The sequence below is a fragment of the Podarcis muralis genome, chromosome 8 (genome assembly GCF_964188315.1).
Source record: "Podarcis muralis chromosome 8, rPodMur119.hap1.1, whole genome shotgun sequence".
In the NCBI taxonomy this organism is placed as follows: domain Eukaryota; kingdom Metazoa; phylum Chordata; class Lepidosauria; order Squamata; family Lacertidae; genus Podarcis; species Podarcis muralis.
Window position 1 is genome coordinate 8,730,236 of NC_135662.1, and position 26,224 is coordinate 8,756,459.

Sequence of the window (26,224 nt, forward strand, 5' to 3'; positions counted from 1 at the left end):
ATTGTATGTCACAAAAGTTTTGTCCACACTTTCACCAGGGAAAATAGACAAATATTTGCCTTTTTAAATATCTAGACTCAAAAGAGCAAGGAGCACTCTACATTTGTGTATTCAGCAGTAACTTGTCATGTACTGGCTTCTAAAGCAGGATGCATTAGGAAATTGACTATAACTATCCTCTCTGGGATCTGGCTACACCAGTGCCAGCCTATGATCCCCATCAATTTATCCCAAAAGGAATGTGGTGCTCAACAGAGAAAATGTCTCCCAGGTCAACAATAACCCCTGCTTTAAGAAGCCACGTGCTACGCAGGGCTATCTTACCACAAAAGGGGTGTAGAGTAACCACATATTGTATCCATATTGTACAGTAATTAAGCAGGCAGCCATTGAAATCCAAATAAGCCTCATTGGGACATCCTGCAGGAGGAGGAGGAGGAGGAGGAGGAGGAGGAGGAGGAGGAGGAGGAGGAAGAAGAAGAAGAAGAAGAAGAAGAAGAAGAAGAAGAAGAAGAAGAAGAAGAAGAAGAAGAAGAAGAAACAACAACATGAGAATGTACAGGGCAGAATACTTATATTAAATAACTCTTGATTAACTACAGTTATCACTAAAACGTTTGTAGACTGAAAGATAGAGTGAAACATTAAGACATTATTTTATAATGTCTATAATGTTTATAATTTGCATACTTTGGCTACTCCAGCTGAACATAATCATCATTGCCACACCATTTCCTGCTAGTCATGATGGTTATTATCTACTTATTTATTTATTTATTTATTTGTGTTTAGTACATTTATAGACCACCTTTATCTCCCAAGGATCTTAAAGTAGTGCTGCATGGTTCTCCTCTTCATTAAATCAGCACGACAACCCTGTGAGGTAGGTTGGCCTAAGAGATGGTGGCTGGCCCTAGGTCAAGGCTGAGTGGGGTTTTGAACCCTCCTCTCCTAGGGTGCTACCCCAACACTCTAACCATTACGCCACAATGGCTCTACACTTTTGGAGTCAGAGAATACCAGTTTCTGGAAACCATAGGAGGGGAGAGTGTTGCACTCAGGTCTTGCTTGGGGGCTCCTCATCAGAATCTGGTTGGTTCAGTGAGAATGGGATGCTGGCCTGATCCAGCAGGTTCTTATTATCAGCATAACAACCATTAACTTGGGCCTTTGAACGGCTTACCACCATATTAAAATCCATAATACAACCAAGTTAAAAACAAAGAAATATACCAGAGGTATATATATGGTAAGGGACACGGGTGGTGCTGTGGTCTAAACCACAGAGCCTAGGGCTTGCAGATCAGAAGGTCGGCGGTTCGAATCCCCGCAATGGGGTGAACTCCTGTTATTTGGTCCCAGCTCCTGCCAACCTAGCAGTTCGAAAGCATGTCAAAGTGCAAGTAGATAAATAGGTACCGCTCCGGGGGGAAGGTAAACAGCGTTTCCGTGTGCTGCTCTGGTTCACCAGAAGCGGTTTAGTCATGCTGGCCACATGACCCAGAAGCTGTACGCCGGCTCTCTCGGCCAGTAAAGCGAGATGAGCACCGAAACCCCAGAGTCGTCCATTAGGTCAGGGGTCCCTTTACCTTTACCTTTACCTTTAAGGTAAAAAGTGCTTACCAGTGGTAAACAGCACAAATGCAAGGTAAAAGCATCCAAAAGTCAGAGCAAACCGAACAACTTAAAGTCAACTTAACTGCACCCTAAAACCATGATAGGGAATTGACTGTAGTTCAAATAGACAGGCTTGTTTGATTTTAAATTTAAGAGCCCGGAAGAATACAGAGATATTAACTTGCTGCCTAAAAGGGGACTCTCTGTGGGAAGGGCATTCCCCTGACAAGTTCCTTATTAAACAAAACAAAAAATGAAAAAAGGACAAAAGGACAAAAGGACAAAAGAAAGCACCAATTATGTGCATTGAGGCATATGATCTGCTGTCCATCCTTGATATTTGCAGATGGTCATAAACTTTTAAATATAGTAAATTGAATCCAGGTTTGGTTATACATGCAGTCTACCCATCGGATTACTCTAAGCATGAGTAAGCCTGCAACCCAACCCTCCGTGGTCCTCCGTGGTGGAGAAACAGGTGGAGCTCACATCTCCCTCCACCCCCACACCCCATAATGGCTCTCTCGCCCTGCTGCTGCACAGCTTTCCGTTCCATTCACTGTGGTCAGGTGGAAGCAAAATTGATGGGATCCTTGCTTAGTGTAGGTGAGGATTGGATGAGATAGTTCAGCATCCACTGAATCCCATGCTGGCCCTACTGCTGTCGCTTGATGGCATCTGGCCTCATCTATGCCCAAATGCCAGGTTATCTCCAGGGTGAGGTAATACAGAGCAGGCTTTTTCCTCCCCCCAGCCTTCTGATCCAGCCAGCAATGATGGAGGAACTAGGCAGCTTCATCTTGCCCTACTGCTACTCTGCTTGGGTTTGGATTGCTCCAGAAGTCTGAATGCCACCTAAAGTACTGTATGCTATATCGTACAATTGGTTTACATCCCTGTCTGAACCTTGGGAAACAATTACATAACAACATGGGTTTTCAGTTTTTATAAACTCAGTGGATTCTATAGATTCTTCAAGCTCACCTCACGACTGGTTGCTGCAATGGGTGCAATGGGTGTACTGAGTTCACTGGGTTCACTGGGTTCACTGGCTTCATTGGGTGCACTTGGTTTACTGGGTTTACTGGGTTTACTTGGTGCACTGGGTTTCCTGGGTGAAGTGGGTGAAGTGGGTGCAGCGGGTGCAGCGGGTGCAGCAGGTGCTTTGGGTGTTCTGGGTGCTTTGGATGCCACCTGTGTTTTCTTCATGGTTTCTTTTTGAGAGTCGGGGGAAATGGCTGACCTGTTAGAGAATAGGAGAGTGCTGTTGACAGAACATAAGTACAGAACAGGATCAGACCAGCATTGCAATTCCAGCAGCAGCCTGCCAGATATCTGCACGAAGGTTACAATCAAGGCATGGAAGTGTGACTGGCTGTGCTTTTGTTTTATTTTGTGTCTTGCAACATGTCCCTGCTCTACAGCCTCTGAAGTTGTTCCATTTATGCATTAGGGCTAGCAGTCACTGAAAGACCTGGCCTCCTCCATGAGCTCCTTAATCCCCACCTCCACTCTCAAAAGGTCCTCTAATCTAAGGGTTACCACCAGTGGTACAGTGGAAGGGAAATTTAGGACAATGAAGAAGCCTACATTTTTGGCCATGCCTAGGAGGGTGGTTATGGGGGTCTCCTACACTGATTTGCCACTACCCCAGTGGCCATCACCACATCTTTTTTGAGTTGAAATATTGTGGGAAGCAATTGCTTTGGTCCTTGAACACTGATTATTTGAACATTTCAACAAAGCCCGAAGCTGTAGAGAGTTCATGTGCTGCTATTGCCTTGATTACGTCCATAGATTGTTTAATTAGCCAAAGGCCTAGGTGAAGAAAGGCCTTTATGCATTCTCTCCTCTACATCATTTTCTTGGATATGTACTCTCAAAGAGTTGAACATCTCACCAAATGGGATGGCACCCTTCTTAACAGCTGCTGAAGGATCAAGGTCAGATGAATTGTCTCCTACCTCAGTTCACGTGGCAGCCAGGCCTGTAGCATTCCTCCAAACCTACTTACAAGTAGCCTCTAAAGGGAGCTCTATTGTTTCTTATTTCCCACTCATCACCTGGAGAATCCTTGTGGTATTGTATAAGACCTATACTGACTGTTCCCCACTTCTGGGCAGGGTGATGGCGGTCAACCAGGTCATTACTATGTAGTTGCTTAGGTTGTGTACTCACCTGGACTAGGGTTCACAGCCACAGTGAGGTCCTGTTGGGTCTCCAGTGCCGTATCCACCAGTATCACATCAGAAACAGCTGCTTCTAGGGCAACCTTATTGGTTCAGCTGCAGCTGAATGAACTGAAACATCAAGTCAAGATTCAATTTGTAGCTCGTGCTTTGCACTCTTAATCTCAGACCTCTTAGCTTGAGGTTTTTCCACTAGCTGCCTTTTTCATTACTGAGGCTATGCAAAGACTGCAAACATTCTGTGGTCCTTCTTCATCTCTCTCTGTGTGTCAGCTGCTTTTCATGTTTTCCCCATGACTTCTGGGACTACACTAGTCTTTCCACATTTGTCCCACCAGCACATCCCATTTTTTCGTGCAGCCATTTTTGGCGCTGGGATCTCACCCCAATAAAAATGGGGCTGTGATCTTGTGCAGTGCCCCAAAACATGGGTTTCTGGCTGCCGTGTTGTGCTGCCAGAGTACGGCCCTGAAAAAAACATGTCTTTGGGGCTCCAAGATCTCAAACTAGTCACGCCCAACTTTTGGGACCCAGCATGTTGGAGGGTATGCCATCCTAGAAATTTTAAATACCATAGAAAACCCCAAATTAACAAATGGCAAGTCCAAAATACCAAGCGGAAATGAAAGGGGGGGGGACATAGAAACCAAGCTGAATCCATGGCAGACACACTCCTCTGTCTGCTGGGGGGAGGGGGACAAAAACAGGAAACACCAATAAATGCTCCAGAATGCAAAGTGTTCAGAAAGTGGGCAGGGTAGGTTTAAATAGCTTCCACCCAGAGCCTCTCCCCCAGAGATAATGAAGCTACAATGTCAGGATGCTGTCCACAGTTCCCGGCTGGTTGCCCAGGAAATCATAAAGACAAGGAAACATTTCTTACCGTCCTTCTTTATTTCAATCTTCACAGAGAGAGGCTATAGAACCCAGCTTCTTGGATAATGGCGTTGTCCCGAATGAATCTCCACCCCCCTACCACTTCCTCAATTGTCATTCTCATCATCTCCTCTATAGGTGCTGCTACGTGCCCTGTGTCTTTGAGCTCTTTGCTCTCCTACTTTTAAGGCTCGCCAGGTTCTGGGAGATGGAGGGTCTGGGATGCTTTCTAAAGCCGTGTCAGCTGGGTGGTGTTCCAGCTCTCCTATGATTTCACAGCTTTCCCCCTCATCTACCTCTGAGCTGCGACCTCCCTCAAACCCCTGTTGTAAATCTATACTGTCTTCCTCTTCTTCCTCCCTGGAAGGGTCAGGATGAGGAGGTGGCCACCCCAACCTCTGTAGGGGAGTTTTGATAGAAATATTTGAGGGTGAGCAGGCAAAAAGCACTCAAACTTACAGTCGTTTTCTATTACCGGCAAGTTGAAGAATAATTGAGCCACACCCTAAATTCTTTTGAAATAAGCCAAATGGAACTCTTAGCAGTGTTGCAGGAGCCAATTGGGGGAGGATGTTGGAAGGTTCTAGAAGAAACAGTTGACAGTTGAGAACCAAGATGATGCATAATCACTGTGTACAAAGGAGACTGGTTTAGAATCGTACTCTCACAATCATTTAATGTGGATTAATTACTGGTGTGAGAAAGTAAGAATAGCATAGTGGCAAAATGACTGTTTCTGTTCCAATGCAGGCTTTTCAGCAATGACAGCAGGCAGGACCGTCTCAAAATATTTTGCTGCCAGAGGTGAAACAACAATTGCTTCTAACTGCTCTTCAGAGCTCTGAAGCTTTGGAATCAGGCTGATTTGCTTTAGACTGCAGTGGCTTCACTTTAGAAGCAGTCTGAATATGCCCAAAGCAGGCTGCTTTAGCTCCAGATTGAGACTTCATTCAAAGTGGATGTACACCCTTGGTATATATGGGCAGCCTGAGTTAAGCCAAGATTGGGGAGCCTCTTGGACCCCAAGTCCCATCATACATGACTACTGGCCTTGCTGGCTTGGGATGATGGACCTTCAGTCTAATAACATCTCTAGAGGGTCACTTGTTTCCTCATCTCTGATTTAAGGCTTCTTCAGTATGAGTTAAGCATCTCCCTCTCTCTCCTCACAGGTTTCCAATCAGACTTGCAAAGCCTCTTTCACATTCCCAAGCTGCAATTGCAGCCATTGAGCTGCAGTCTGTCCCAGAGCTGTATGTGCTTCAGACCACCCAGAATATTGTTCACACAATGTTCACAAACAGCTACTAAGACCTGGAAGGGTGGTAGCTAGTGAGGTTTAGATCTTCTGCTTTGTTGAAATCTACCTACGTTCACAGAATAGCCTGGATATAGAGGGAGGGGGGAGATAAACATTAAAATAAAGGCTGTGCCTTCAAACCAGGAGGGAAACTGCTATTATAAGTATGTCAACTGGGCTAAGACAAGTAAAGGATAGCAAGAAGGGCTCTCTTGAATCATTATTAAACACAATTTAATAAATAAACTGCATGGGTTGCTTCCCAAGTTTCTACTTTTCTGTCGGTTTCTTAAGTTTGGTCTTCCTAAGCTTCTGGAGTGCTATGATTCTTCTAATATCCACAAAGGTCCTATTCTTGGTTTCTGGGAAATTCTTGAAGAGGAAAAAAAACAGGCCTCCACAGAAAGGGAAGAACATAAGGAAGCTGTAGGTCCCGATTTTTACCTGGAGATGAAAAGGACAGACTTGAGCATAATAGAGAATTGTATTCATCCATATTTTGCACACATATCATTCTGGGATCCTCCCCCCACCCAGGAGCTCAAAGTGCTTCTAGACTTGTAGTTCCCATCATGGGGCACACACCCGACAGGGAGGCAATTTGAATTTTAGGGGGGGGGGCAATTTTAGAATGAATTATTAACAGTGAATAGATATTAACTATTTTAACATGTGAATATGACTTCACTTTTAGAATAATAAGAGTAATATGTCAAGTGGGGGGAGCATCAGGATTTTACAGATGCTTAGGTGGGGCATGGCCAAAAAAAGGTTGGGAAACACGTGTTCTACACGGTGCTCTGCTGACACTTCATTGAGGCTCCTTCTGACTCTCTATCCTCAGCCTGAGTTTCTGGCATAGGATAAGCTGGAGGATATTGCAGGGGGGGATCACGAGCCCCTGCCCATGCCACCGTCCAAAATGCTGCTCCTGTCTTGCTTGGAGGAGCTATCAGGACCATTGTTAAATGTGATCATCTCACCTATACCTAAGAGTGAGTACCTCCTCAAGGATGGTCTTCTCCACTACATTCAACAAACAGCCATCCCCAAACCCTTTAGCTTTGACCAGAGGAGTTTTCAGTGGTGAACTGCTGGCTACTTCTTCATGCTCTACAAAAAGAGCCCTTCTACAGGTAAGATGGATCGTAGCAGCAGGGGTCAGCTTGCTTGCCTCACTACTGCTAGAGAGTGGGGAAACCAAGTGATGACTGTATATTGCTACTTCCTCCAACAGCAGCTGTTCTTTTGAGCTTAGGGTACACAAGCACAAGGTTTGATGATATAAGAAGTGTGTATCCTGCAACCCACTCAACTACTGGAAGTAGAGGATTGAGATGTGTGCAGTAGGCTGGAAGATTTCTTATGTAGAGTAGTAAACTCAGAGGCTTCACACATTCTACCAATCCCAGCAGCCAGTGGCATAGTGTGGGGGCAGGTGGTGCATGGTCCTGGAGAAAATTTCTGAAGGAGAGCAACCAGGCGCTGCCACAACAGGCTCCCACCTCAAGGCGGGAGCTGTGGGGAGGCAAGCCACACCCAGGCTGGGGTTATGGGGCGCATCGACAGCAGCGTCTTCTTCTCCTCACGGCTGGTGAAGGGATACCCCCACATGCCCCACCCCTGGGCTGACCGAGAAGGAGAGGGGAAGGGCGGTTTTAGTGAGCCCACCAAGGAGGGAGGGAGGAAGAGGAAGGGGGAAAGGCAATTATGGAGCCACGTTTGTTGCCCAGAACACCTTTTTCCAAGGACAGGAGGGCAAGGCAACACAGCGGTGCTCTTGGCTTTGCATTTCTCTGCCTTATCTCTACACCCAAGTTGGGACTACTTTGCAAGGAGAGATTGATTAGATCCCTTGATTAGATGCTGGCCAGCAAAGAGACTGACCAATGCCCAGTTCAGAGAGTTGCAACACTTGCCCCGTCCTGGGCACCAGCAACCCACGCTATGCCACTGACAGAAGCTGAAGTTACATACTCCTTATTCCCTTCCATATCTGTAGTGGGCTTGAGCACATACAGTCTACAGTAGCTCTGACCCTTTGGCTAAAGCAGTTCCTGGTTAAGGCTCAGACCACCTGACAGCAGACAAAGATGAACACATGAAACTGCTTTGTACGGAGTCAGACAACTTGTCCAACCAGTTCAGAACACTGCCTGGCAGCAGGTCCTTAGAGAGAGGTCTTTTCCAGGAGATACCAGAGATCAGGTCTGGGACTTTCTGCATACAAAACTATGGCTCCTTTCCTGAAAGCAAGAGCAATATGCTCAAGGCTAAGCAGTGGTTTTCATGGCCAACTGGGCATTTGAATATTGTTCAGATTGTTTGAACATTATTAGAAAATATGCACATCTTCAAGATGCCTTAATATTCACATTGAACAAAGCACAAGACAAGAATGCTGACAAATCCATCCATCTGAGGTTATGGCTTCATATCTTGGGTTTTACCCGAGGGCTGGGTGGGTGGATAATGGTGAGGAACAGAGATGGATGTAGCTCACTGACGCAAACCTTGCTCCCTGCATCAAGCTGACTATCAATATCACTCACCACAATTTGAAGGAACACCATCATCATAAGAAAGTGTGTGAACCACTGCACAAATCCCGCAATCACAAAGGCTGAGGCCCGTGACGACTGAAGGAACATTGCCACCACAATTACATTTGGAAGTGGACCTTGGTGGAAAGAAAGGGTTCATGACATGGATCACAGTTTCACCATAGAACTCAAATATTCCTTTATCCAATTAATATCTTGCATATCACTTAAGGGGATCAGAACATAATGTGAGCAATTACCTGGCCCAATGGCGTGTGCTATGACAAATACTTGCACTAAAAATAGGTTGACATACGCCATCTCGTCAATGGTGTCCTGTTAGAGAAAGTAGGTTGCATTTTAGTTATGTACATATGATATTAACAGGTGCCCCTTATCTAGTGCCGGGATAGTCAATGTTGCTAGACTACGGTTCACATCATCCCTCACCACTTTCCATGTTAGTTGGGCCTGATGGGAGTTGGACTCTTAACATCAATGGGACAGCAACCACTTTGGCTAGAATTGCTGGCCAATTGAAAACAGCAGGTGAGACAGAACACCAAGATCTCCATCTCTCTGAGTTGTCTTGCAACATCCATATGACTTTCACAGATGGGAGACTATGTCCATTCTTAGCCATTCCCTTCAAGCCTTTGCACAAAATCCAAATGAATTGTATAAACCAAAATAACTTTTCTCTCAAGTCTCCTTCTACATATGTACCCATCAGCATATACAGTCAACTTCCACTTTATTGCTATTACATAGCACGGAGTATAGGGGGAGCAAGAATGGGGCTAAATGACAGGCCATTTGGTGATTCTCAACTCTCAATTACAAACCTCCAGTTCCAGGGCCAAGGTTAACAGAACACAGACGATGCTGCACATCGCAAAGCCAATCAGAAGCAGATACCTATGTCCCTTAGAATCAGCGAGATACATCTAGACAATATAAAGAGGAGGAAAGGAGATACAGGAAAATACAATTCAACATAAGTTAGCTTATATTGGTTCCTGTAAAACTGGTAGAAAGCATTATTAAAGCTAATATTAGGAAGCATATGGATGAACATATCAGTGTGGCTTCTCTATAGGCAAGTCCTGACTAACTAACCTTTTAAGACAAAAAAAATTCCTTCCAGTAGCACCTTAAAGACCAACTAAGTTAGTTCTTGGTATGAGCTTTCGTGTGCATGCACACTTCTTCAGATACCTTTTAAGAGTTCATTGATAGTGTCAGTGTAAGCAAGCTAATGCTGTACAGTGGTACCTCTGGTTAAGAACTTAATTCGTTCTGGAGGTCCGTTCTTAACCTGAGGTACCGCTTTAGCTAATGGGGCCTCTCGCTGCCGCCGCACAATTTCTGTTCTCATCCTGAAGCAAAGTTCTTAACCCGAGGTACTATTTCTGGGTTAGCGGAGTCTGTAACCTGACACGTCTGTTACCTGAAGCGTCTGTAACTGGACGTACCACTGTGTAACCTAATTATGTATTTGGGGGATATTTTTCAACATAACTTCACACCCTCTGAGAACAGGATTCTGGACTAGATGGGCCTTTTTCTCTTCTAGAGTCTCCAACAAGAATCTTTCAATGTTCCTGTTATGAGAGCAATGAGGTGTGTAGTAAGTAGTGTTAGACTCGATTGTTTGGAGTATAAAATGAGAATGCCCCATGCTCCTTGGAAGAAGGGTGGGATAAAAATGCTAATAAAATTTTAAAAGCCAGTGGTGTTATGTGGTGTGGGTTGGACTCTGGTAGAAACAGACCACAAAACCAGGAGTGAGGGGCGAAACTATAGTAGACAAAGGGAAGAGAGGAAAACCCCAAGTACTTAAAAGGACCAGATGTATTTTATTCCTACACTTCTCAGGACAATCCTGCCTTGGAGAACGTTTTTTTATGAGCAATTCTCATCAAGTGCACAAGTGAAATCACTGTAGTATTTAATTTAATTTACATTATTATTCTTAATCAAAATTAAAATATCTAAATGGTGTACATTAAAAATATAAAATAATGATCAACAGAGCACAGATAAAATCAGCAAAATTTTCAAATAAAGCAGACTTTCTGAAATAATAATAAAAAGTTTTCTGTAGGCATCTAAGACAGGATAGTTGTGTTTTCGTGTTGAAGTAATGCTGTATAATGTTGTTTATCGTTTGTAGTTTGTAGTGGTAGTAAATGATATCAAACTGTGCTACTGCCATGTGTGATGTTGACTGATGATACCAGCATTCTGCTAAAAATACGTGTCCCTAAGGAATTATAGTTCTCGGTCATATCTGAATGAAGATACTCTTCACTATGGAGGAATCCACATATAAACAACAGCTATTGAAGCATTGTGTGGCTTTGCGTTTTCACATTTAGCCAACATGGTACTCCCTAAATCTTAAGGACTCCCATCAGCTCCAGCCAGCTGGATGAGGAAAAGGTGTAGAGAAAGTTCAGTAAGTCAGTAATAAATAAATTAAGTAATAAAGTTCAGTTGTTCAAAAAGTCGCAGTATCTGAAGAACAACAGATTGGTTTCCCCTGTTGTATAGAATTGCAGCTTATAGGGTATATCTTTACCACAGACAATTTAAATTTAATTGGACTTTCTTAAGGGAATTTTGAGAACTTTGGTTCTTCTGCAGTAGGGGCTTCTCCTTACAGTTAGTCTAGATTTGAAATTCAATTGTCTCGATACTTTTTATCTTATTACCCCTCCACATAAATTCACTAATGGAATGAAAACAAGTGTTTCACTTAGTGAATAGGAATGTATCCTCCAAAATGAAAGAAACAAATAAGCAAAATTATTTTTGATGCAAAAACAGAATGTTCAAGCTCATTTTTTTACCCCTTTGGATAACTTCCAATGCATACTAGAATACAGGTACTGTGTGTAAATAACTATGGCTCTCTGACAAAGAATGCTCAGAGAACACTCATAATACTATAATTAAAAAAATGTTTATTTTTCATGGGGCTGTTGTGGACGGGGGGAGACTGTGAAACTTAAATTTATTTCCTTTGAAGAACAGTGAGTTTTAAGATTCAAAAGGAAAGAGACAAAGAAGTAGAAAAGGCTTACCGTGATCAAGAGTGCGATTGTGCCAGCAGCAATTAATACCATACGAAGGTACCGGAGCATTTTTTCTTGCCCCCCTGCAGACATCCAGATTATATCTACAAAATAGTACACCTGAAATCAGAAAAAAATAATCAATAGTCTAGTCTTGGTCAACCTTTCCCTAGTCCTTTCCTTTCCCTTCCTCCCCCACAACAAACACTCTGTGAGGTGAGTGGGGCTGAGAGACTTCAGAGAAGTGTGACTAGACCAAGGTCACCCAGCAGCTGCAGGTGGAGGAGCGGAGACGCAAACCCGGTTCCCCAGATTACGAGTCTATCGCTCTTAACCACTACACCACACTGGCTCTCTGCTAGGCCACCAGCCTGATCCAGCATATTATTAAATTATCAGCATACCAACCATTAACTTGGGCCTTTGAACAGCTTACCACCATATTAAAATCCATAATACAACCAAGTTAAAACCAAAGAAATATACCAGTGGTATATATATGGTAAGGGACGCGAGTGGCGCTGTGGTCTAAACCACAGAGTCTAGGGCTTGCCAATCAGAAGGTTGGTTGCTCGAATTCCCACAACGGGGTGAGCTCCCGTTGTTTGGTCCCAGCTCCTGCCAACCTAGCAGTTCGAAAGCATGTCAAAGTGCAAGTAGATAAATAGGTACCGCTCCGGTGGGCAGGTAAAAAATGTTTCTGAGTGCTGCTCTGGTTTCACCATAAGTGGCTTAGTCATGCTGCTCACATGACCTGACAGCTGTATGCGAACAAACGCCGGCTTCCTTGGCCAGTAAAGCGAGATGAGCACCACAACCCTATATTCGTTCGTGACTGGACTTAACTGTCAACTGTCAGACATCCAGATTATATCTAAATAATAGTCTAATATGAAATGAAGGAGCAACTGGTGGTGACTCAAGATATTGAGGAACTGAAGAATCCTGTTTAGGGTTTCCTTAGGCATCTGGTTGGCGAATGTGGGGAACAAGATGCTGGACTTTGTTGTTGTTTCATCATTTAGTCGTGTCTGACTCTTCGTGACCTCATGGACCAGAGCACGCCATGCACTCCTGTCTTCCACTGACTCCCGCAGTTTAGTCAAACTCATGCTGGTAGCTTCGAGAACACTGTCCAACCATCTTGTCCTCTGTCATCCCCTTCTCCTTGTGCCCTCCATCTTTCCCAATATCAGGGTCTTTTCCAGGGAGTCTCCTCTTCTCCTGAGGTGGCCAAAGTACTGGAGCCTCAGCTTCAGGATCTGTCCTTCCAGTGAGCACTCAGGACTGATTTCCTTCAGAATGGATAGGTTTGATCTTCTTGCAGTCCATGGGACTCTCAAGAGTCTCCTCCAGCACCATAATTCAAAAGCATCAATTCTTTGGTGATCAGCCTTCTTTATGGTCCAGCTCTCACTTCCATACATCACTACTGCAGAAGGCACCAAAACTTGGGCATCTACACAGTAGCTCTGAGCCCCAGTCCACGATGCAATAGTTGGCATCCATCTGTCTCACATATGCCTTGGGGTGGGTAGGTGAGTGAAGCCAAACCGCTGAACAGTTACAGTGCCTGCTGTAAGCGTAACACTACCTTCCTTAGCCAAGGTAATGCGGAAGCTCTCATTCCTTGGAAAACAGACAACCAGAGAGTTACACTGGTGAAACCAGTGGCAGGTAGTTCCAAAACTGGAACTGAAACAACAGGGGATTGTTACGTGTATAACAACTGTTTGTTTTCTTCTCTGGATAAAGCTTTGTTCGCAGCTAAAGTCGATTCATATGGGGGAGGATATTGAAATATGAGTACTACGCAGCTGCAAACAAGCAGCTCGATGTTTACATCACATGATGTGCCTGACCGTGGAACAGGATGTACACGGCAGTTCACAGGATTCACAGGGATTTGTTCTCAGTGTAATATGAGACCTTCCTGTTGCTTGTGTAAAGGAAGTCTCAGTCTGTTGCTTGGTGGAGTCTGAGAGAACGGACATGTTTTTTTGTTCTTTTGTACAGTCAGAAATAAATGAGATGTAATAGACTTTCTGACTATCTTCTTTCTCCTGATGGTATGCAAGGAAGAAGGGGGTGTGTGCATCTTCTACACAGGGAGATGTCGCCTATCAAGATCTCCCTGGACTGCGGGGATGTCAGTCAGGGTAGATCACCGGCAAACAAACCCTGGGAGCCTGGGAGAGGGGCCAGCCTCTCCCAAGGGGGCAAGTTTTCCAACATCCCAATCATAGAAAGTTGGCATATACAGCTCTTGGTCTACTTAGAGCTCAGTTACTGCTTACAGTGAATGGTTGATGCTTGTAAGGGTTGAAGCTTATCTCAGCCCCAACTGTAAATGCTAAGGAGAACTCTGGGTAAGCCGAGGTGGAGTGGCTTCTGTATGAAGCCCAGATGAGGTCTAGGGCCACACCACTCCTACTCCTCCACACTTGGGGGGGGGGATACCACACTCGGGGGGGTACCCCTGTTTGATGTAGGTCATAGGTCTTCCCCTAATAGTGGTTTCTCTTTAGACACACTCCCAGCAGTTGGGCTGGCATGATATAATATAATATAGTTTGGTTTCACCCAATGCCTATGTCAAACCACTCACATCTGTAACCAGTAAAAGTTGTGGCCTATTTGATCCCATAAAACCATATGCTGTTGTCTTGTCTGATTAATCACCCTTAAGGAACTGCAAGGTCATGGGGTCTTGGCACACAAATAATGTCGTACACTCAAAATTTCAGAAAGCCCAGTGATAATCTTTTCCACTGCATGATTCAAGTTTAAACCAAACTGATCTTAGTGCTCTGTAGCAGTCAAACCTTTACTCCCAGGCAATACCATATTTCCCCTAGAGCCTGACTATAACTTGTGCATGGATGGAGAACTTGTGGTTCTCCAGGTCCTATTGAACAGCAGCTCCTAGCTATGACTGATGGACATTGAAGTCCCAACAAAACCCACAGAGTAGTTCACTGAGTAGAAATAATCTGCTGTGCCTAGAGACAAGCAGTGATAATTGGTGCCACAGCCATTAAACATTATGAGCCCTCATTTACCTGACTCCACCTCCAAACATTTTTTTTTAAGGGGGGCATTGCCTTACTTACCGCACCAATGCCATCAAGCTGTGCACCACTTGTCAAGAGAACTGTGGTGATGACCTGAAATCTCAGGTTTGGGGATGATAGCAGTTTAACAGCAGTCATGTTCTTTTCTGCTTTCTCAAAGAGGTCCTCCTGACGGAGTTCGTCTATTTCATTCTCCACATCATCCTTGCCTCTCAGCACCTTCAGTTCTGCATGGGAACAGAGGCAGAAAGTATTTGAATTCAGTAGAATAAGAGTCTCAGAAGAATGAGGATATTGTTAAGAAGGAAGCGGGAAAGGGGAAGTCCAGAGGGTCAAATCTCTTTAGAATGTCTGGAAGTTATTTAAAATGGTCAGCATAAATGTTCAGCTAGAATATACAACTCTGATTGGTAATAATATCTAACAGGGCCAAGGAGATGTCACTGTGGTGAATGAACGGAGTTAAGGAAGCTATTCAAAGAAAAGAGAAAAAAGGGACTTTTTTCAGAAAATGGAAGTCACCTACAAATGAAACTAAAACTTGGAGAGTGGGGGAACCCAGTAGGCAGTAGTGGGGAGGAGTCAGCAATCATTTTGCACATTCGGCTGCATTCAGACTGTACTTTATTCCACTTCCAGGCATTTATTTAACTGATAATTTCCACAATTAATGTGATCCTTCCCACAACTTAAAGGTCTCTTCTGGATATCTAGCAGAAGGTTAGCATTCATTTCCATGTCAACTGCTTCCAGAAAAAAATCTGTTTGCAACTCCATCAACTTGGAAAAAAAACAACTCTTCAGCCTGATGGGTTCTCATGGCTATGTATGTCATGCAGACACCATTTCCTTGTCCAGACTTCTTTTGAGGTGGGGTTGGGGGTGGGCAGTGACATTGCTGATTGAAGCAGTATTTTACTCAGTTCCTACTTAAATATTTTTATTGGTGATTTATATACATTTTATGAATTAGTTGTCTCATTGCAGCTTTATTGTATATTTTCCAAACATCCAGCACCTGCTGAACAGCAAGACTATAAAAACTAAAACAAAACAACAGCCTCTAATAGTAGAGGTAATGTATCACCGTCATTACTAGGAGCCATTGGAAGCCCAGTGGCCATAAACATGTGTATAACCATTTACACTAATATTTCATATGTGTGCACATTGTAATGACATGGATGTGGTTGGTTCTAAATTAATAACATGGGAATATAAGCAATTATTTCAAAATGCTAGAATGGGGAGAGGTCATTATTCTGGCCAATGGTGGGTGATGTCTCTTCAGCCAGATGCATTCTCATGGCTATGTATGATGCTCACAACTAGAAATCTCAATACAATTCAGAGTATCGTACCTTCCCTTGCACTCTCTACATTCTTCCTCTGAATGAGCAGATACCTCGGACTTTCAGGAAAGAAGGGTAGTAGTATGATCTGAAAAATTGGCATGACCCCAGAAATGCCCATCACAATCACGTAACCTGTGCAAGAAGATAGAGTGACGACAATGTGGAGAAACTGTGGCCATGTGTCTGATCTCGTATAAGCCAAAGGATTAATTTCTCTTAATTACCTTCTCGCATCTTAAATAATTCTTCAAAAACAAGTAGCTGACCCGCAAAGATGCCCAAAGCATAAAATAGCTGGGGCATCATGACGATAGCTCCCCTCACGCTTCCAGGGGCGATCTCTCCAAGATACAGAGGAACAACAACGGAGATTAGTCCTATTTAGTTGATAAATAAGCAGACAAATCACAATGAACATGTGATATGTGCAAAATGTATGAACAACCCTGAGGCTCCAGTAGGCCGTGCAAGTCATATCTCATGTTGCCAAGCTGTTCTTTTGTAGAATTCTGCAAAATGTCACCGACATTTCACATCTCACACCATAGATATGGCAACACCATCCACTTGTAGCTCTGAACCAAACCGGCCCCCACAAGGGCGTACGGACTGGTGTTCTCAGTAGCTGCCTCTCAACTTGGGAATTTTCTTTTGTTGGAACTTGCCCAGAGCCTGTATATCTCTGAGAAATGGCATTAAATCATTTAATTCAAACTAATAGTGTTGGCCACTATTAAGGTAGCAGGACAAGCCAAACTGATAGTAGTGGACTACAATTCATGTACAATTCTCTGTCTAGTTGCCATGGAATAGCTATTGGCTGCGATGGATGGAAACTACGGTCAAACAACCTCCATGGTGGTGTATTTGTTGGTACAATAATTAGTATACCAATTAACCCAAGGCCTTGGGACATCCCATACTTATATTTAAATAATAATAATTCTGCACAGCGATTCCTCTTTTCGTATTTTACAAAAATCCATTTTCCAACTCACAGTCCTATAGAGTTTCAATGCCACCTCTACCAGTTTCTTCATCCTTGGTGGCCTATCTGAGCCACAACACTGGTTTCCAAAGTCAATTAGGGAGATGTTTGTGAAAATGGGACACACTGATACTGCTTTACTTGGTTCTTTGGCAGCCCATCCTCCCTCTTTTGTGGAAACAAACTATTGCTCAGTGTCTCTGCTCGGCTCAAACTAACAACATGAATTCTATGCCAAACTACTAATCCTGGGACCTTGACTCACCTGTGCATATCCCAGTGTAGAAACGTACAGCAATTGTGAATTCATGGATATCTACGGTATCACCAACAGCCAATAGGACAGGAGGGATCAGACTCAAAAAGGTCGTTATCTTCACAGCACCTCTCCTGAAAAGACAGTGAAAGGGGGCGGTGAGGTGGGAAGATGCCAATATATGATACCATCAAAGCAGCAAAGGGGGGAGAGCAGCTATAGGATTAGAGGAATCTCCTAATCTAATAATAATAATAATAATAATAATAATAATAATAATAATAATAATTTATTATTTGTACCCCGCCCATCTGGCTGGGTTCTGGGTTCGCCCAGCCACTCTGGGCAGCTTTCATAGAAACCAAAAATACACTAAAATATCACAGATTAAAAACTTGAACAGGGCTGCCTTAAGATGTCTTCTGAATGTCAGGTAGTTATTTATCACTTTGACATCTGATGGGAGGGCGTTCCACAGGGTGGGTGCCACTAACGAGAAGGCCCTCTGCCTGGTTCCCTGTAGCTTTGCTTCTCGCAATGCCAGAAGGCCCTCGGGGAGGAATGGGAGGAAACAAGGACCCATGGAATGCCCTGAAACGTCTATACCCAAGCACTGTAAAATTACTCACACACTTTCTTTATCTTAATAAATATCAGGAGGCATTGCTCATATATTTCCACCAGAGCTAGAAACCTTCTGCTGTGCTAGATAAAATCTCTTAATTGAGGGATGATGATGAGAGAAAATGGGATCTTCTGAATGTAAACATGTGTTCTACCACTAACTTCTGGGTTCTTCCACAGCTGTATATTAGAAAATCTGCTGGTGTATGTTAGATGATGTCTTAAGTACCAAATTGATCAAAACAGCACTGGTGGGATTATCTTGCAATTGGTAGGCATGTTCTGACTACCTTCAAACAAAGCTTTATCAGATGACAAAAGGTTTTCAGGTATGATTCCATGGACCTAAATGGATCTCACTGTGTCTCTCCCTGCCACTCCCTCTCCTTGTCGTTGAGCAGTCACAAATTCATCTCGATACCTGCCAAATCTATTGGCTAGAAAACCAATAGGAATGGTCCCAAAAATGGCTCCAAGTGGAAATAAAGCAATGGTGATAGCCACAATATACATCTGAGAACCTGGATCTTCCATCTCTTCAAAGGTTGTTATGTTGAACAAGTCATGCAGGAGCTGAGGGAGAAGCACAATAAATGCTTGAGATTAGGACTGCTCATGTGGCATGAGATCATGTGGCAGCAGAATGCGAGAGCCTGGGACCAACTGAATGATGGCCAAGGATCTGCAGGCAATTCTGGGGTGCCCAGAGAAAGTGTGTGCATGTCTCTCCCACTCACATTGAGAGCTAGGAGGCATAGGGTCCAACTCCTTGGGGCTGAGGTCCCTTTCCCTCCTCCCATAGACTATTTAAGGGGGTCAGAACCCCCTCCCCAAGTTAATAGGCATTGCCATTCAAACAGTATGTGTGCACTGCATCTTGTGATCAATGATGTGGGGTGGGACTTACCTGCCACACCGTATTGTATTCAAGTTGACACCCCTGCTAGGAAATATCACAAAAGTTTTGTCCACACTTTCACAAGTGAAAATAGGAAAATATGTCCCTTTTTTAAATATCTAGACTCAAAGAGAAAGGAGCACTCTCCTTTTTGCCTTCTATATTCTACTTTTATTTACTGAGCAGTAACTTGCCATGTACTGGCTTTTAAAACAGGATGCATTGGGAAATTGACTATGACTATCCCCTCTCTTTTCTGTTTGGAAAACTTAAGAAGGAAGCTTGTATGAGTCTCTCTCTCTCTCTCTCTCTCTCTGTCTCTGTCTCTCTCTCTCTCTCTCTGTGTGTGTGTGTGTGTGTGTGTGTGTGTGTGTGTGAGAGAGAGAGAGAGAGAGAGAGAGAGAGAGAGAGAGAGAGAGATTTGCAGCAGTGTCCTACCTACTTTGGGATCTGGCTACACCTGTGCCAGCCTATGTTCCCTGTCAATGTATCCCAGAAGAAATGTGATGCTCAACAGAGAAAAGGTCTCCCAGGTCAACAATAACCTCTGCTTTAAGAAGCCACGTGAAACACAGGGCTATCTTACCACAAAAGGGGTGTAGAGTAACCACATATTGTATCCATATTGTACACTAATTAAGCAGGCAGCCATTGAAATCCAAATAAGCCTCATTGGGACATCCTGCAGGAATGGGAAGAAGAAGAAGAAGAAGAAGAAGAAGAAGAAGAAGAAGAAGAAGAAGAAGAAGAAGAAGAAGAAGAAGAAGAAAAAGAAGAAGAAGAAGAAGAAGAAGAAGAAGAAGAAGAAGAAGAAGAAGAAGAAGAAGAAGAAGAAGAAGAAGAAACGTGATGAGAATGTACAGGGCAGAATACTTATATTAAGTAACCATTGATTAACTACAGTTATCACTAAAACATTTGTAGACTGAAAGATAGAGTGAAACATTAAGACATTATTTTATAATGGCAACATTTGTATACTTTGGCTACTCCAGCTGAACATGATCATCATTGCCACACCATCTCCTGCTAGTCATGATGGTTATTATCTACTATTTTATTTTATTTTATTTTATTTATTTGTGTTTATTACATTTAAATATAGTAAACTGAATCAAAGTTTGGTTATACTTGCAGTCTACCCATCGGATTACTCTAAGCATGAGGAAGGCTACAACCCAACCTTGCAAGGTCCTCCATGGTGGAGAAACAGATGGAGCTCACATCTCCCTCCACCCCCATAGCCCAGAATGACTCTCTGCAAGCCTCGCCCTGCTGCTGCACAGCTTTCCGTTCCATTCACTGTGGCCAGGTGGAAGCAAAATTGGTGGGATCCTTGCTGAGTGTAGGTGAGGAGGGGATGAGATGGTTCAGCACCCACTGAATCCCATGCTGGCCCTACTGCTGTTGCTTCATGGCATCTGGCCTCATCTATGCCCAAATGCCAAGTTATTTCCAGGGTGGGTAGTGCCAGATTTATGTATAAGCTAAACAAGCTATAGCTTAGGGCCCCACTCTTTTGGGCCCCCCCCCCAAAAAAATGTAAAGGGAAAAACAACTGGATGTACATTTCCAAAATATAAGGGGGGGGACAAATAAAACAAAACCTACATACAGCAACAGTGTTTTGTGTTGTGTAAGCTCCTATGATGTAAGTAATGAGCCCCGCCTGCTCGCCTGCTCCCTAAAATATCACCAGTTTGCTCATGTCTATATATAGGGTGCCTACATTCTGCAGGGACTGGTCGCATGGCAACAGGTAGTATGCAGCTGCAGACTGCAGTGCAGCACAGTTGAATGTAGATCAAGCTGTTGTACCTGTTATCTAATATTAAAGAGTGCTTGTAGACTGATGATCAGGCAGCATAGACTAAGGGTATGAGTCTTATGCCTACTGATTGATTTCATGTAATACATAATTTATTTATTTTGATCCCATTATAAAATTACTTTAGAAAAATATTCATCTTTATTATCTAGTAGGCCTATATTATTATTTACTAGTACAGTTCCCTAGGGACGCGGGTGGCGCTGTGGGTAAAACCTCGGTGCCTAGGACTTGCCGATCGTATGGTCGGCGGTTCGAATTCCCTTGGCAGGGTGAGCTCCCGTCTTTCGGTTCCAGCTCCTGCCCACCTAGCAGTTCGAAAGCACCCTTAAGTGCAAGTAGATAAATAGGTACTGCTTTATAGCGGGAAGGTAAATGGCGTTTCCGTGTGCTGCGCTGGTGCAGGCTCGCCAGAGCAGCTTTGTCACGCTGGCCACGTAACCTGGAAGTGTCTTCGGACAGCGCTGGCCCCCGGCCTCTTAAGCGAGATGGGCGCGCAACCCCAGAGTCGGTCATGACTGGCCCGTACGGGCAGGGGTACCTTTACCTTTACCTAGTACAGTTCCCTATTACCCTCACTTACTACTATAATACTATATATAAATATTATAATTATATTTCTGCCTAATTGTATTTCAGTTCAACAATTACTTGGATAAAATACATATTTTGTTATGTGCAAATGGCTTTAGATACCTATTAGGTCCATAAATTACCATATAGCATATATTCAACACAAAAAACAGCCGCAGTTTGTTGTTGACAAAGGACAGCTGGACATATAAAGGGCCCCATTACCTTCAGTAGCTTAGGGCCTCACTGAATCTAAATCCGGCCCTGAGGGTGGGGTAACGCGGAGCAGGCTTTTTCCTCCCCCCAGCCTTCTGATCCAGCCAGCAATGATGGAGGAACTAGGCAGCTTCATCTTGCCCTACTGCTACTCTGCTTGGGTTTGGATTGCTCCAGAAGTCTGAACGCCACCTAAAGTACTGTATGCTATATCGTACAATTGGTTTACATCCCTGTCTGAACCTTGGGAAACAATTACATAACAACATGGGTTTTCAGTTTTTATAAACTCAGTGGATTCTACAGATTCTTCAAGCTCACCTCATGACTGGTTGCTGCAATGGGTGCAATGGGTGCACTGAGTTCACTGAGTTCACTGGGTTCATTGGATTCATTGGGTTCATTGGGTTCACTAGATTCACTGGGTGCACTGGGTTCATTGGGTGGTTTGTGTGTTTTGTGTGCTTTGTGTGTTTTGTGTGCCTTGTTGTCTCTGGGTGCTTTGGGCTTTCTTGATGCTTTGGATGCTTCCTGCGTTTTCTTCATGGTTTCTTTTTTAGAGTCGGGGAAAATGGCTGACCTGTCAGAGAATAAGAGAGTGCTGTTGACAGAACATAAGTAACTATTTCAACTTACTTCAGAAGTACAGAAGAGCATCAGACCAGCATTGCAATTCCAGCAGCAGCCTGCCAGATATCTGCACAAAGGTTACAATCAAGGCATGGAAGTGTAAGACTGGCTCTGTTTTTGTTTGTGTCTTGCAAAATTCCCCTGCTCTAAAGTTTTTCCATTTATGCATTAAGGCTAGCAGTCACTGATAGACCTGGTCTCCTCCATGAGCTTCCTAATCCCCACACACCCCTCTCTCAATGGTATAGTGGAAGGGAAGTGGAGAAGCCTACATTTTTGGACATGCCTAGGAGGGTGGTTATGGGGGTCTCCTACACTGATTTGCCACTACCCCAGTGGCCATCACCACATCTTTTTTTAGTTGAAATATTGTGGGAAGGAATTGCTTTGGTCCTTGATTATTTGAACATTTCAACAAAGCCCGAAGCTGTAGAAAGTTCATGTTCTGCTATTGCCAGTGTTCTTGATTACATCCGTAGATTGTTTAATTAGCCAAAGGCCTGGGTGAAGAAAGGCCTTTATGCATTCTCCCCTCTACATAATTTTCTTCATATCTTGGATATGTATTCTCAAAGAGTTGAACATCTCACCAAATGGGATGGCACCCTCCTTAACAGCTGGAATCTATTTTGGGACCTAAGAAGTTGGAGGGTATGCCATCCTAGAAATCTTAAATATCCCAGAAAACCCCAAATTAACAAATGGCAAATCCAAAATACCAAGCAGAAATGAAAAGGGGGGGGACATAGAAACCATGCTCAATTCATGGCAGACACATTCTTCTGCCTACTGGGGGTGGAGGGAGGAGAATACTAATAAATGCTCCAGAATGCAAAGTGTTCAGAAAGTGGGAAGGGTAGGTTTAAATAGCTTCCACCCAAAACCTCTCCCCCATGTATAATGAAGCTACATTGTCAAGATGCTGTCCGCAGCTCAAGGCTGGTGGCCCAGCAAAGCATAAATACAAGGAAAAGTTTATTACCGTCCTTTTTTATTTCAATCTTTACAGAGAGAGGCTGTAAAAACCAGCATCTTGGTTAATGGCGTTGAACCCCTCTATCCCGCTTCCTCATTCGTCACTTCTACAGGTGCTGCTACATGATCTCTGTCTTTGAGCTCTTTGCTCTCCTACTTTTAAGGCTCGCCAGGTTCTGGGAGATGGAGGGTCTGGAATGCTTTCTAATGACAATGTGCCAGTTGGGTGTTGTTCCAGCTCTCCTATGATTTCACAGCTTTCCCCCTCATCTGCCTCTGAGCTGCGACCTCCCTCAAACCCCTGTTGTAAATCTATACTGTCTTCCTGTTCCTCCTACCTGAAACGGTCAGGACGAGGAGGCGGTCTCCACCATTCCTCCTCTGCCCAGTCGCTGACATACACACAGTGTGGTCATATCCTACATCCAGACCTCTTGGGACAGGCTTCAAAATATAAAGACCCACAGAAATGGGTAGAGTTGAAATCTGTCTGGTAGTAGTCACCCCAACCTCTGCAGGGGAGTTTTGATAGAAATATTTGAGAGCGAGCAGGCAAAAAACACTCAAACTTACTGTTGTTTTCTATTACCAGCGAGTTGAAGAATAATTGAGCCACACCCTAAATTCTTTTGAAATAAGCCAAATGGAACTCTTAGCAGTGCTGCGGGAGCCAATTGGGGGAGGATGTTGGAAGGTTCTAGAAGAAACTGTTGACAGTTGAGAACCAAGATGATGCATAATCACTGTGTACAAAGGAGACTGGTTTAGAATCATACTCTCACAATCATTTAATGTGGATTAATTACTGGTGTGACAAAGCAAGAATAGCATAGTGGCAAAATGAGTGAGTGGTGGATAAGGAAGGCACCCATTCAGATCTCATCGAGCTATACCTGAATAATACTAGGTGGCCTTAATGTTCACTCAGCCTCCCCACCCTGACCTCTGCCTTAACTCCTTCATGGGGATAATAATGACTGATCTTCCAATGTCATTGTTAGACTCGCAGTATAATCTCAGGAACACACCTGGAAGTGCTGTATTCAAATACTATATCTTATGGACCATTGAACATTTCACATTTAAAACTATGGAGCTCTTTTGAGAATAGTTCAGTTCTTATGCTGGGATGAATTTCTTTGAAATACTAATTGAAAATCTGTATTGATAGGATTGCCTATTGCAAGGCATTATTCCTGCATATTGATTGAGAAGAAGGGGATCTGGGCAGAGAAGTATCAGTATTTGCTTATTCAATAAATGGAAGCCATATTGGCACAAATACACCTGACTTTTCTAAGTCATCTTTTGTGTTTTGTTCTCTATGCTTGTGCCCATGTTACTCCACTAAATAAAAGTTATTTGTCAAGCTCTTTCGATCCATCACTGGATCCCACAATCCACCCTTTTTTTATTCATCCCCTTTTGTATCATCCCAGTATTTAGAAATGCCCACCTTAATTCTTCTTATAATATTTTGATCAAGTCCTTATGCTTCAAATTCTCATTAACAACAGAGAACAATGATAACAACACCAGTTCCTGTATGCATATTATGTCCTGAGCTGCGATTTCCCCCTCATTTTGCATTCCTTTCAATATTTCGAGGGCAATATATGGTTTAGCTAGGGGGACGCAGGTTTAGCTAGGTTTAGCTAGGGGGACGCGGGTGGTGCTGTGGGTTAAATCACAGAGCCTAGGACTTGTAGATCAGAAGGTCAGCGGTTTGAATCCTCGCAACGGGGTGAGCTCCCATTGCTCGGTCCCTCCTCCTGCCAACCTAGCAGTTCAAAAGCACGTCAAAGTGCAAGTAGATAAATAGGTACCACTCCAGCGGGAAGGTACCGTATTTTTCGCCCTATAGGACACACTTTTCCCCCTCCAAAAATGAAGGGGAAATGTGTGTGCGTCCTATGGGGCGAATGCAGGCTTTCGCTGAAGCCTGGAGAGCGAGAGAGGTCGGTGCGCACCGACCCCTCTCGCTCTCCAGGCTTCAGGAAGCTCTGCACAACCCTCGGGAGACTGGCTCCGAGGGTTGCGCAGAGCTGCCTGCAGTCCCGGGCTCAGCGCAGCTCTGCGCGGCCACCGGGAGCTGGGCACGAAGTCCCGCCCCGCTCCCGGTGGCTGTGCAGAGCTGCCTGCAGTCCCAGGCTCAGCGCACTTCTCCCCATCGCCAGCCCCACAAGCTTGGGGGACAGTGGGGAGGCAGAGCGCGCCTTCCTGCTGTTCCCCGACCTGGATCTTCCAGCCCCGCACCTGGGGGGGAAATAATTTGTTTTTCCTTTATTTCCCCCCCAAAAAACTAGGTGCGTCCTATGGGCCAGAGCGTCCTATGGGGCGCAAAATACGGTAAATGGCATTTCCGTGCACTGCTCTAGTTCGCCAGAAGCGGCTTAGTCATGCTGGTTACATGACCCGGAAGCTGTACGCCGGCTCCCTCAGCCAATAAAACGAGATGAGCACCGCAACCCCAGAGTCGGTCACAACTGGACCTAGTTGTCAGGGGTCCCTTTTACCTTTACCTATATGGTTTAGCTAGTCAATCAATGGTTTAAAAATGTTCTCAACATTTCAGCAGTTGTGGTATGTGTGAATGGCTGCATGTGTATGGCACAATGTTTCAGTGTTCATGTGTATCTCTGTACAGCCATGCTCATGGGGGACTTCCATGTCTGACTTCTAGATACGCTTTGGAAGCAGTTAAACCTGAAAGAATGATGACACCAACACACATTTAAGAAATCATTTCTGACAGGGAGAATGATTTACCAGGGATAAGTAACAAAATGATAGATCTGGTAGATTGGGAGAGCTGGGGATTTATGGGGCCAGCAACTAGACATTTATAAATTCAAAGGGGAAAGAACTTCCTGCTCATTCTATGTTCTGAACTTCCAGTTATTCATTGCACCAAGAATCTCCTCAAGTAGTCAGCACTGATAAGCTTTGGGACTTAGGTAGCATGGAACAGATCCATACCCTCCATGTCCCAATTTTACAGGGACAGTCCCAGAATTACAGAAGTCATCCCAGTTTTTCATTTGATCATGGAATGTCTTAGTTTTCTTCTTTCTTTCCCTCCATGTCTTGTAGAACAATTAAAAGTGGTGTGTGTGTGTGTGTGTGTGTGTGTGTGTGTGTGTGTGTGTGTGTAGGTGTGAAAACAGAGTCCTGTTTATACTGAAACTAAAATACCTGCACT

At 44.0% G+C, this 26,224-nt stretch overlaps 2 long non-coding RNA genes across 2 annotated transcripts; both read right to left on the bottom strand.

The window, feature by feature from the left end:
- Positions 1-2,614: 2,614 nt before the first annotated feature.
- On the bottom strand, positions 2,615-5,284 carry LOC114600330 (uncharacterized). The gene is made up of 3 exons (XR_003707514.2): positions 5,142-5,284; positions 3,796-3,917; positions 2,615-2,860 (listed from the first exon to the last, which is right to left on the bottom strand). It is a non-coding gene; the product is annotated as an uncharacterized LOC114600330 (long non-coding RNA).
- A 10,762-nt stretch (positions 5,285-16,046) lies between these two features.
- Positions 16,047-17,392, bottom strand: LOC114601346 (uncharacterized). The gene is made up of 3 exons (XR_013394085.1): positions 17,288-17,392; positions 16,259-16,411; positions 16,047-16,166 (listed from the first exon to the last, which is right to left on the bottom strand). It is a non-coding gene; the product is annotated as an uncharacterized LOC114601346 (long non-coding RNA).
- Between the last annotated feature and the right edge of the window lie 8,832 nt (positions 17,393-26,224).